Raw genomic sequence first — 12,106 nt, forward strand, 5'->3', positions numbered from 1 at the left:
GGAAGGTGTAAGGGGGCGTGCGGGTGATTTTCAGAAGGTGTCACTTCACTGCTGCCGCGGAATTCAATGGCTGGGCTGGTTCTCTCCGATTCCTTCTGCTTCCCCTTTGTTAGCGTTTTCCCGGGGAGTCCTGTATTGTTTCAGCTTCGCTGAAAAAAAAGCAGGAGCTGTCAAAGAGATGACTTTGTTCCCTGCGATGCTTCTCCAGAGCAGCGTCGCTTTGTTCGAGCTCCCGTAAGGCATTTGTCACACAAGTGCCGCCGTGCTACCGTAAGGAGCCGGCTGCGCTCGGCGCCGGGCGGGCAGCGCGGCCGCGTCCCTCTGCCTTACCCTTCCGCACCAGCTGGAGCAGGTAAGCCAGAGGTAATACCATTTCACGTGGGAAACCGTTGTCTTGCCCCATCTCCTCACTTAGAAAGCGGCTCTTTCAGCGACAGAAATGGTTGTAACGAGCATCTTTTCTATGTCATGGAGTGATTTTTAATGAATGACGGTTTGGGGATTTTTAATTAGTGGTGCTGGTATTGCCACTAGTCAGTTACAAATCGGTTCTCCGTAGCTGTAGTATGTAAAACGTTATCATGCCTCTGTCATTTTAAGTGTAAAAATGCCCAATTAAAAGCACAGTTCAAGGGGTAAATAGAGACCTGGAAACCACAACTGTGCATCCTGAAAATTTAATATGCCTGACAATAATGGCACTGAAAATGATCTGCTGTTGGGGGGATGGGACCACGGAGAAAGGGAAGAGTAATTTGCAACCACAGGCCTAATAATAGATATTCTGTCGATAATAGATACATAGATAATACAGTTTGTTACACTCCCAAACAGATTTTCTGTACATACCTTAAACAGTATTGTGTGAAAAGAGCTCTCTTCTTAGACTCCGGGTTATTTAAGCTAGCTGATAGCAGTAACATGTTTTAACAGATTAAAGATGATAAATTAGAGCCAGAACTGAATTTTATTTGGTATTTAGTAATGCATGCTCAAGAAATTCCCATCACTGAAATAAATCTAATTGCACCTTGCATAGACAATTAAGTCTTGTAACTATACCAAAACATTAATCAATGGGTGTAAATGTTATCATGAGTTTCTTTAACAAAGCCATTGATACTGCAGTAGTTAGCAGTTCTGCATATTCCTTACTTTGGGTGGTTTGAATCCAGGTCCGGAATTCATCAAATAGACAAATTCAACTCTTCCTTGGCTGCTATCAGTTTATCAGATTAGAGGTTGTGTTTGAAGATTTCATTCCAACAATTAGCTTGAATTGAACACTTTGAAGCATTTCGAAATTTTATATGAAAGCGATTTGTATATTTATTTGTATTCCAGTTGGATAATTACAAGAATTACCTTGGAAATATTTATTGGTAAACATGGCGCATAGCAAAGAGGTTGCTGCTGGTTGGTGTTGGGTCTATTTTTCTCCAATAGGAAAATTTATCTTAGCATATCCTGTTCTAAAATTAAGGGCTGTTTTCAAATATCCACTTGGGCAACCCTGCATTTTAGAGAGAATTGCTTCACACTTAGGAGCAAATATTATTTTTTTCCTATATACTGTATAACAGAATTTTTAGAAGTGCACTGGTAGCAAACACGGTCTGAAGTATGAATGACTTGCTCGGTCGTGCTAAAACATTGACTTTTTTCTTTCTTTTTTTTTTTCCCCCCCCAAAGTTTGTTCCTTATAGGTCTTATTTTGGTCTGGTTTTTGTGAGGTTGCACAGGTAGCAAGCATTTGTGAACTGGAAAGGCACTGGGTAAAATGTTTTTGGTTTTTTTTAACATACAGGTCCTTAAAACCCTAATGAAATTTATTAACTATTAAAAAATATTTTTTGGGAATAATATTTCACTTTAAATACAGATACTAAAAAGCAGCCATTTTGCTTTCATACTTCTGAGCACAGCAATAAAAATAAGTTAAGCAGTTTCTTCTGCTTTGGCTCTTAGTCACCCTGAATAGTGTTTTGCCAGGTATCTCAATCACTGAAAATGGATTTGTCTGGGAGTAATGTAGTTTAGAGTTATTTCAATATTTCTACTACAGATGTGTCATATAAGCTCTTTTAAAATAAAAAACACATGGCATAATAAGTGTTGAATGAAATGTGATGATGAATTTATGAATATGAATATATTTGGTTGTTGTTTTAGAATGAAATCTAACATAAACAGAATTTTTAAATAGACAGTGTAAGCTTGAATGACTATGTTTTGACTTTTTGTCCTCACAAGCCTTTTTTTTAATATTCTGAATTATTCATATTTTAAAATTGCTGACTCTGATAGTTTAGAGGGATTTTTTTCCCTCCCACAAAATCAATGCAATCTTTATTCCATAAAGGCCCAAATAAGGGTACCATGGCAAAAATGGATAAGCCTACTATTGGCATGTTAGAAAAGTACAGTCAATTTATTTGGAATCAAAAGACTCAGGGCAATGTTGTTGCATAATAGCTGCCATCAGCATGATGTAAATGTTGAGATGCTCTAAATGTTGAGATGCTCTAAACACCTGCACGTTGTCATTAAGCCAATGTATTTGAACAAGATGTAATAAAGTTGTATAAAGTGCCCTTTAAAATAGAATTAATTGGTGCTGAGTAGTATGATAGAAGGCAACCTAAAGTTGTGGGGCTAATTTTAATCACATTAGTGCTTCCACTGGAGGGGCCAAATTTTATTTTTTATCTGTTATTTAAATCAGTTAGTGATGGATAAAAAGTGTGTTTGTTTCCATGGAGACTCCATGAGTTCTGCCTTTAGGAAACAATCATTTGCTGTGTAGATCTTACACTTATTGTTTCCCATCATTTCCTGAAGGGATTTTCACTCCTTTTGATTCTCTGCACTGCATATTACGCAACTTCTCTCTTTAAGAGCTGAAATATATTTTGTTAGAGGCATGCAGCATTTATCCTTGCTTCACATTCAGCATTTTCACTTATACTGGTGAAGCCTTACAAAGAAATAAAATTGACTTGTAACAAATAATTTTTAATTAATGCTGTTCAAGACCAGTGCATCACATGGGCCAAATCACAGTGATTTGGTAATTAAGTTTGGTGGGAAGAAAAATGTAGAGATCTTGCTGCATGTCATCCTGGGTAAGTGGCTTATAGTGCTGTTTTGCCACACATTGAGTGAAGCTGATTCACATGCCACTACAAATGTGTAAAGTACATTAATACATTTTTAAATACAGTTCAGTTTCTTCTTTGTATATGTATGCTGTGTACCAAATCACAGGAGTAAAAGTTTCATGCCTCTAACAAGGCCATTTAAGAAAATACTCTCATATGCAGATGATTTTAGTTCAATTAATTCACATTCCAACAGTGTTTTGAAATGCCTTTTCGTTTTAATGATAACACATGTGAAAGGTTTATTTTCTTCTCCATTATTGCATTAAGAAAAACACTAGGAAAATGACCCAAATAAGTAAAAACTTTCCTCACTTTAGTGTTTGGGAGTGCAAACTACTGTCCATTTTGCTGGCATGCTTGACCATCTCTTTCATTACTCAGCATGTTTTGAAAGTCAGCTGTCAGACTTGGGCAGCTTCATAAAGCAGCTCGGTCTGTGATTTGTGGTGAGGCTTCTGTAGGAGGATGCTGCACGTTAAAGATTATGTTTACTGTTAAGTTGAAATGTGGAGGGAGTGCGATGAAAAGAGTTGAAGTGAAATGAACCATACAAAATTCTGACTTTTATGTTGCTCTTCAAAGAAAGTTGATTTTCTTCAAAGTAACATGCTGTCTTTCTCTGTGGCTTTTAAGAAAGCCGCTTTTGAAACTCTTCAGCACAGAAAAAAAAAAAGAAAAAGGTACAATTACAGTGATCTGTGGAACAGTTTGGGCTAGATGGGAAAAATAATGATAGAAAGCCCTGCAAATCTGTTTATCTTTGGGTATCTGCTGGCACATACTTGAGATAGTTGGGTTGAGCAGATTCATCTGCCAACAAAATCAAACTGCCTTCCATGTTGTAGAACTTCTTTTCTGTTGCTTATAATTTTGGCAAATTTTAGCCATGTGGTCTGTAGTTCATCACATGTATTTATGACTCATGTTAAATTTTATTTTAAGTAATTAATTAGTTGAGAATTAGACTAGTTGTTTTGCCTTGTTAAAAAATCCCAAGATAGTTCAGAAACATGGTACTGTTCTGTTTTTTCAGCTAGGCTCCAGATCCTGCTAAGGCAGTGTCCTTTGTCTGATCTTCATTTTAACTGTCTTCATGAAAATCTGCCCAAATTTTCTGTCTTAAGTCTACAGAATATTGTTGTTTTCATACACTCACGTGTGAAAACTTTAGCAAATAAGATGAGAGATTACATGTTTATTCAACACCCAGTGCTACAGAGTATTTTTAACAGTGACCTCAGTGGTACTTGCTACATCTGCAATAGCAATTGGAGCAGGACTGTGAGTATACTGGAAACAGAATTAAAATTAAGGTTTTCAACAAGACAAAGGTGTTGTAGATATCAACTGTATAAGGAAGGGATGGGGCGGTAATTCTTTCATGGTAGATTACTCAAGTTGCTGCTGCAGTAAAAACAAATATTTTATGTTGATACATAAGATAGGACAACAGCATGAAAGACATGAGAAGTCCTCCTCAACTGTGACACCATGTACGGGTAGGCTGCACACTTCAACAAAAATGTGTACGAACTGGAGAGTATCCAGAGGAGAGGAATGAAAATAATTAAAAGATTTAGAATATATGGCTTATGAATGAATGTTGGAATGTCTGGAGTTGTTTCAGCTCAAAGAATGAAGAGTGTCATGGTGAACAAGACATGATACCTTTCTAATGTCACAAAGCTCTTGTGAAGCAACGTTCTTCATACCTGTGCCCAACCAGATGACATGTTGTGGGTTCAGCACTAATAAGGTTGAAGCAATGGAATAGATTACTGAATTTGGATTTTCATGATTTTAGCATCACTAAATGTTGTTTGAATATTAATCAGGAACGGCATAAATATAGTTGAATTCTTTCTGGAGCAGTGTGGTGGAATGGATTACTCTTCGAGGTCTCTTCTAGTCTCCTGAATCTTCAACATCTATGCACTTGGTGCTGATCAGATTGTACCTTGTTCCGTTATCAGTGCTGTGTGTGGCAGCCTGTATGTGATGTCTCCAAAGTGAGCAGGGCATGTGAGCAGAGCAGTTCAGAGCTTTCACTGTGATCTCTTGATTTGGATCAACTCTGACATCCACTCCTCTCTCCTTTCATAGCGATTCCTCTGCTGGTGCTTGGGCAGAAAGTGTGAGGGAGGAAAGCACCATGGGATCCTTGGAAGAGCCCGAGATCCAGCTGACATAGGAAAGAGCAGGTTTGGAGAGCATGGGTACATGCTCTGGGCTAGTAGGATAGCACTTGAACATGGGACATGGTGAATGTGAAGGGTAGCTAAGACTTTGGGACAGGTGACTGGGACTTATGAAGAGTAGGATACAGAGTGAGCTGGTAGCTGGGAAGTTGGGTTGCTGGCAGAGATATACCAGTATACCAGAAGCCTTGACTGCTTCAAACTGGGATTGACGAAGTAAGAAGTCAACAAAGAGCCGAGGGAGGTGAAATCAATGACTGGGAAAGTTATGTTGGAGACTGTGGGACAGAAGTAACTAAAAGCTGGAAGAAAATGACACAGTCTTTCCTCTCAAGATTATACTGTCTTCTAAATCTTAGCTGAGAGCCCACGATTTGATCTTGGCATTCATGCTTTAGGAGACCCATCATAAATGATTTCTTGGTCTTTTCAAGTGGGGAATGACCACCCGTTACTCCAATCAGGTAACAGAGATCCATCCTGGGGATGTGGAGACTATTCTGTACCATACTGGTCTTAGGTGGGTGAGCAAAATAAAAGATGTAAAAGAAGCATTTTTCAATTTATTTTGTTTTTTGGGGGTTCTTTGTTTGTTGTTGTTTTGGAGATTGACAAGTTTGCAAGTGAAAGAAAGGAAGTGCCAGGACTTCACAGAGCTGTCAGAGTTGTAAGTTGATAAAAAAAATAAAAGTAAGCTGACTTTTTTGTCCTTTCCAGATCCTGTTCCAAGCTTGGTAGGTATTTTGCAGTAGTCTGTGCTGGCCCATCTGGGGGCTATGATGATGAACAGTGCCATACTGCTCTCAGCCTTGAAGCTTTGGCAGTCATTGCTTCATCTGCTGCTCATGTTTGGAGGAAGGACAGACACCCTCAGCTCATATATGTGGGTTTTGATGTTCTTCCCAGCCACCCTGTTCCAACATCCCCTGTTGACAGCGCAAGGGTGGGTTGTACTAAGGAGCCCTGCTGTGTTTTTTCTGGCAAGTAGATTAATCTTTCAGGCAGTCACACAGCCTGCTGACCACTGTCACAAGTTACTGGGATCTGGTAGCCTGATACCAACACCTGATATCTGACAAACTGTGTGCTTCGGGTTATTGTGTTTCCTCAGACAGGAGGCCAGGAAAACACCAATGTAGGTAAGCTTTGGAGCACACAATGGTTACTTCAGATGTGAAGTGAAGGCTGCATTTGGCCCAAGGTTACAACTCCTCATGCACCTGCCTGCTGGAACACCCTTTCCAGCAGTTAAAGGATACATTCCCAATGCCCAAAGTTCCCCATTCCCGGCACTCTTCAGGAGCCTTTCCAGACAGAGGCTGCATCAGTAAGAGGCAGATGGGCTGGCTGTAAGCCAGAAGGGTCACTGAAGTAATTCTTTCTCAGCCCAGGTGTTTTTGTGGGACTGTTCTACATTGTCAGAGTGAAAGAGAAGCTGAAGTCCCATTTGTGACTCTGACAAGATGCCGAATGCTTCTGTTTGCCAAACAGAACTGTGACAGTGGCATTAGCTGCTAGACTGCATTTTCCTCATTCTATTTGCAGTGTGCTTATTTAGAAATTGTGGCTTGTCTGGTTTGAGAAATCACCTTTGTAATGCCCTGGCCCACTCGGCAGGTTTAGCGGAAGGTAGTTTGATTCACTCTGGGCAATACATGGCAGAAAGAACAAAATTCTCAGGGAGTTTGACAACAAATTTTTACTTGCAAATTTTAGAACTTTCAGGTAGAATAAAGTACTTGGCAAAATTTAAAACAACATCCAGACAAAGTAAGGCACTTCACAAACTTAGCAAACTTTAACTTGGTGAATTATAACTTATCCAGACACAAGGTACTTACTAAGGTATTGACTGGAATTTTTTAGTCTGATTTACAATATATTTTGAGAAGAGAGAGAGAGAGAAGTATATCACCACCCTAGGATCCAATGGAGTGTGCCAACTCAGCACGTGTTGCTGTCCTTTTTCCTGCTCTGGTCTGCTAGACCCTTCCCCGGGACTGTGCTTTAGTGTTTCCTGGGCCAGGCTGGCACCATTTTACGGCTCACCACAGGCCGTGAAGTCAGGCTGCCATTTTTGGCCAGACCAGAGGCTGACTAGGGCTCAGTAGGGTCGGGGTGTGGAGCAGCGCATCGTTCCACGTACACAGAACTCACCCTGTCCCCTCAACACTTCCCACCTGGCTGTTTTGAGCCAGTCAGTCGTTCCTCTGGTCTCCTACTACCTTTGCTACTGGAGTCAAAAGTTTGGTTTTTTTTTTTTTTGAAGGGCTTGTTTACATATCTGGACTTCTGTAAAGCCTTTGACATGATCCCTCAACATTTAGACTGGGAAGAGATGGGTTTGATGGAGGGAGTGCTAGATGAATAAGGAACGTGTTGGACCATTGCATCCAGAGTCCTGATGGATATTGGTGACCAGTGGTGACCCTCAGTGGTCCATATTGGAACCCCTGCTATTTATTATGTTCTTTAATGATAGGATAGACAATAGGATTGAATGCAGTCTCAGCAAATTTGCAGACAACACCAAGCTGAGTGGTGCCATTGGCACACCTGAAGGATGGGATGCCATCCAGGGGGACCTGGACATGCTCGAGAAGAGGGCCCATGGGAATCTCAAGCAGAAACATCCTCCTTGCCTCCAGTGTGCTCTGTAGTATTAACCCTTCCCTTCAAGGTATTTGGCCCCATGTCCAGTCTGTCTCACTGACCACTTTTGAACTTTGGGAACCTTTCACTCTCTGAGATTTATACTCTTTTGTATTGCTACCCATCTGGGGCATGGGCACAGCTGACCACAGGTGTCTGATCCCGTTTCTCCCAGGGACCAGACTCACTCAGTTTTGCCCAGGCACACAACTAAACTGCATGTCAAATTTGTTGTGTGCATTTGTTTACGCAAAGCTTTATTTTGAAGAGCAGTACTCTGTAATGTGCGACAGAGTCCCAGGTGTCCAGCAGTAAATCCACAAAAGCCCAAGCAATGACTCTCTGTTATGTATACGCAATCAGTTCTTTACAGATGGTACTATGGACCCTGCTGCTGATTATGATTATCGTGTAGCATTTACAAATTTTCATTCATTACTTTTACCACATGTAAGCTACTAATGCAAGTTCCCCACATTAGTATCACTGTTGTCTTTTCATGTTACGTAGCTTTTAGAAGGTGTTGTCCTTAAGTTTGACCCTGCTTTAGTTGGAGAGCTATAATAATTAGCATAATTTAATATTTGTTTTCTATATAAAGAAAGATATGTTCCATAAATTCCATAAATTCTACAGCTGTAGAGCTGTGACTAGATCTGCATGGCTAGAGCCTACATGTGGCACACTGGTGATACAATACTGACTGCACCAGAAAGGTTTGTGAGGAAATGAATCATTTGGTCTGCAGAGCAAAGCATGACTGCTGTGTCGTAAATCAAGCCTTTGTTTCTAAACAAGAAGAAAAAATGTTGCCTAGCTGCCCATTAAGTCAGCTTCAGTTTTTCAGTTCTCTAACCTGTTAATTCTTATCTCATGAATAGTAATAATAATTTAAGTAATGTTTTGAGTGCAATATTGTGTGTTTGTATGCCATTGGATACATTTGTGCAGTGTTTTGCTTTTTCTGGGTAGAGCATGCTGAGAAGATGTCTTATGGCTGCCTATAATTCACTTCACTCTTCCTCTAATGCATTTGCTTTATTTGGGTCACAGAATCATAGAATTATTAAAGTTGGAAAAGACCTTGAGTCCAGCCTCTGACTGAACACTAGTTGACTGGCTTGTCAACTAGATCGTACCCACTGAGTGTCACATCCAGTCGTTTCTTGAACACTTCCAGGGGTAGTGACTCTACTGCCTCCCTGGGCAGCCCATTCTAATGCTTGACAACTCTTTGAGAGAAAAACTTCTTCCTGACGTCCAACCTGGTGTGGCTTGAGGCTGTGTCCTCTTGTCCTGTTGAAAGGCTTCAAACGTCAGAATGAGTTAGCCAAATTATGAGTATTCTTATTTCTGAAAGGCAGTTGATGTTCTAAATACCTAAACTAGACATTTAGGATTTTTCTTAAAATGAAATGTTAAAATAAGAATTTTTAAAAAGTTTCGGTAACTCTAAATGAATTTGAAGGAAATTGAACAGGATTGCTAAAGAAAAAAAATATTTCTCAAAACAAACCTGAATTTTTAATATTCATTTCACTTTCGCAGTGCAGTATGGTTCGGGATAAAATACTGAGTTCATAATTTAAAGCTTTAGAATATTGTAAATTCAGCATTTTCAGACTATGAAGTTGCTTCATTCACAAGGAAACAGAAGAACAGTGGGGATAATAGGAGAAACACCTCAGCAAATGCTTTTGCTTGGTTTTATGTTTTGTCATTTTGTGAATCAATTTGATTCCCTTCAATCCTACCTTCCAAATGAACAAGTAACTCCCACTCCCCAAAGAATCCTGCATTTTTTTTTTCCTTCAAAAATGATACAAGTGTGGAAAGAATTCTAACATTAACAGTATTTTGTAAATGTAGATTCTACATCTGTGGTTCTAATTATTAGAAGCTATGAATTATAGAATAAAGTATTTATTAAAATATTATAACACAGTAAAGGTGTGTGTATATAAATTCACAAGTATGTTGTTGTTAAATATAATGTAATACATAATAGAACTAATTATTATCCCAAATAACAAATTAGGGAAATCACTTCATGCATCATAATTTCATAGACCAGCACTAGACTGCCTAATCTCAGTTCTGCAGTCCTTGTGTAAATACCAGCCTTATAGCAGCTGCACAAAGAGCAAGATCACTGCACTGCCATCCTAAAGTGCCAGTGCTGGGAGAAGTGATTTCAGCAGGGAGAAATACATGCCAGCATGGGACCAGAGGCAGTGCATGCAAGGTTTCACTACATGCTCGTTGGAGTGGTGCCAGGTTTGCTTGAGGAAAGAGGCAAAAGCAGTGTGTGTTTCTATTACACACTTCAAAAGTGAGGTGTGTGAGGAGGTGGTGGAGTCAGCTCGGCCCCTGGGGAACATGAGTTACTCTTCCATGTACATGTTTATTGCTGTGTCTTGAAGAGCATCAGTGGTCTCACATCTGAGAGACTTGATCCAGTGGGGAAGGTAGCTGGTGTCAAAATTTAAAGAAATAGACAGCCGTACCATCACAAGTAAACCTACAAATGGTGGCACGACAAGGCTGCTTGGGGGTGGTGCTGGGAAGGGCTCTAGCAGTATTTAATCATTCAGACTGTTATCTGGTGACCTTCACGTGTGCTGCTTTGTGTGTGTTTGCTTTGGTGTCTGTGCTCCATGGCTGGAGCTCATGCTGAATTCTGCCTCCATTCCCGATGCCTGCAGGGACTGCAGTGCCTGCTTTGCTCTTCTCACAATTAATTGCAATTACTCATTGCTCTCTTGCTGCTTACAAGTTTCAGTTCTCTCCTGTGATTTTAAGCTCAGAAGTTGGCGCTAACCTACCAGTCTGCAAACAAAGAGGACATTTGGATACCTGTTTTATGCCCTTTCCTGAGTGCAACCGTGGTTTTTTTAAAGCCCCATCAGTCTCATTTGTAGGACCTTGCATTGTTGGTCTCAGTCAGCAAAAAAAAGGCAGCTTGGTCTTTGTTTCTAAACTATCTTAGAAAGCTGCAGGAAAAACTCCTTGTTAGAATGAGCATCAAATTTCAATGAGCAACCTATAAAATGTCAGCAAGTAAGCTCTAAACTTGGAATAATTTATAATATTAAAAATAAAACAAAAATACTTAGTGGTGCTGCATGGTAAGTAATAAGCTACATTGATTAGAATCATGTAGTGATTACCATGATATGGGTAAGCAGATAACTGATGTCAGACTTTTCCTAGAGAGCTAAGAAGGTGAAGACATTAATTTCTTTGAGAAACCTCTATCAATATTTTTTTTTAACCTCTTGGTATATGGGGATATGAGGCAGTCTTCTGTTTCAGTAAAAAAAGAGAGGAATTAAAAGCTCAGTGGCTGTTTTCAGGCTTTTTATTGGGTGATTTAAATCAGGAAAATACAGACTGATTATACCATGTGCTGGCACCTTGTAATCTGCTGGAACTGGTAACTGAAGAAAGTGAGTTCTTTTCTTCTTTTACTGTTCAAAGATTGCCTCAAAAACATTCCAGTGATGTTTACCTTTGATATTTCAGTTAAACACTACCAGAGATCCCCTGTGAAGTGGGAAGCAGATACAGATGGCTGCAAACAACTGCAGGTGTCCGGTAGTCAGCTCTTGACTTCTGATGAAGGTTTTTAGGACAGGAATGTAATGTCACCAATATGCTGAAATGCCTCTGTGGTGAATCCATGGGTTTAAGTGACTGCATTTTGTGAGGTTTTGGATTTAGTAGGAGAATGAATATCTTATGGCAACTTTGAGCTTCAGGAAAGTGTAGTGTTTTATTCTTTGTTACTTTTGCATAAATCTGCTTTCAGAGCTGATACCAGTGTGAAGTTGTATTGGGTTGACCCTGAGTTGATGGACAGTCTTTAAGACCAATTACGCTTCTCACAATTTACATATTTAAACCCCACGGAAAGGCGAGACTTCCCCTTTTGTCGGAGGTCGCCTGCTGGAAGGTGGGGGGGCTCTGAGCCTCCCGGCCCCGCCGGGCCGGGCCGGGGCCACTGCCCCTTTCCCAACGCTGCGGCACGGACCCTGGGTCGCTTGGGGGGGGGACTGTCCCAGAGCCGCAGGCAGCCAAAACCAGCCACAG

At 40.3% G+C, this 12,106-nt stretch overlaps 1 protein-coding gene across 2 annotated transcripts in view; it reads left to right on the forward strand.

Moving 5' to 3' along the window:
• The window catches only part of KIAA1211 (KIAA1211 ortholog), a 133,848-nt gene that overhangs the window by 2,304 nt on the left and 119,438 nt on the right, over positions 1-12,106 (forward strand). The window contains exon 1 of one of the 2 annotated variants that reach the window (XM_017744361.1): positions 117-352. The exons of the other annotated variant lie outside the window; for it this stretch is intronic. The gene's annotated coding sequence lies outside the window, so the exon portion shown is untranslated. Of the gene's footprint in view, positions 1-116; positions 353-12,106 lie in introns of those variants that run through there. 2 annotated transcript variants of the gene reach the window in all.

The sequence above is a fragment of the Corvus brachyrhynchos genome, unplaced genomic scaffold, assembly GCF_000691975.1.
Source record: "Corvus brachyrhynchos isolate BGI_N302 unplaced genomic scaffold, ASM69197v1 scaffold17, whole genome shotgun sequence".
NCBI classification, from domain to species: Eukaryota; Metazoa; Chordata; class Aves; order Passeriformes; family Corvidae; genus Corvus; species Corvus brachyrhynchos.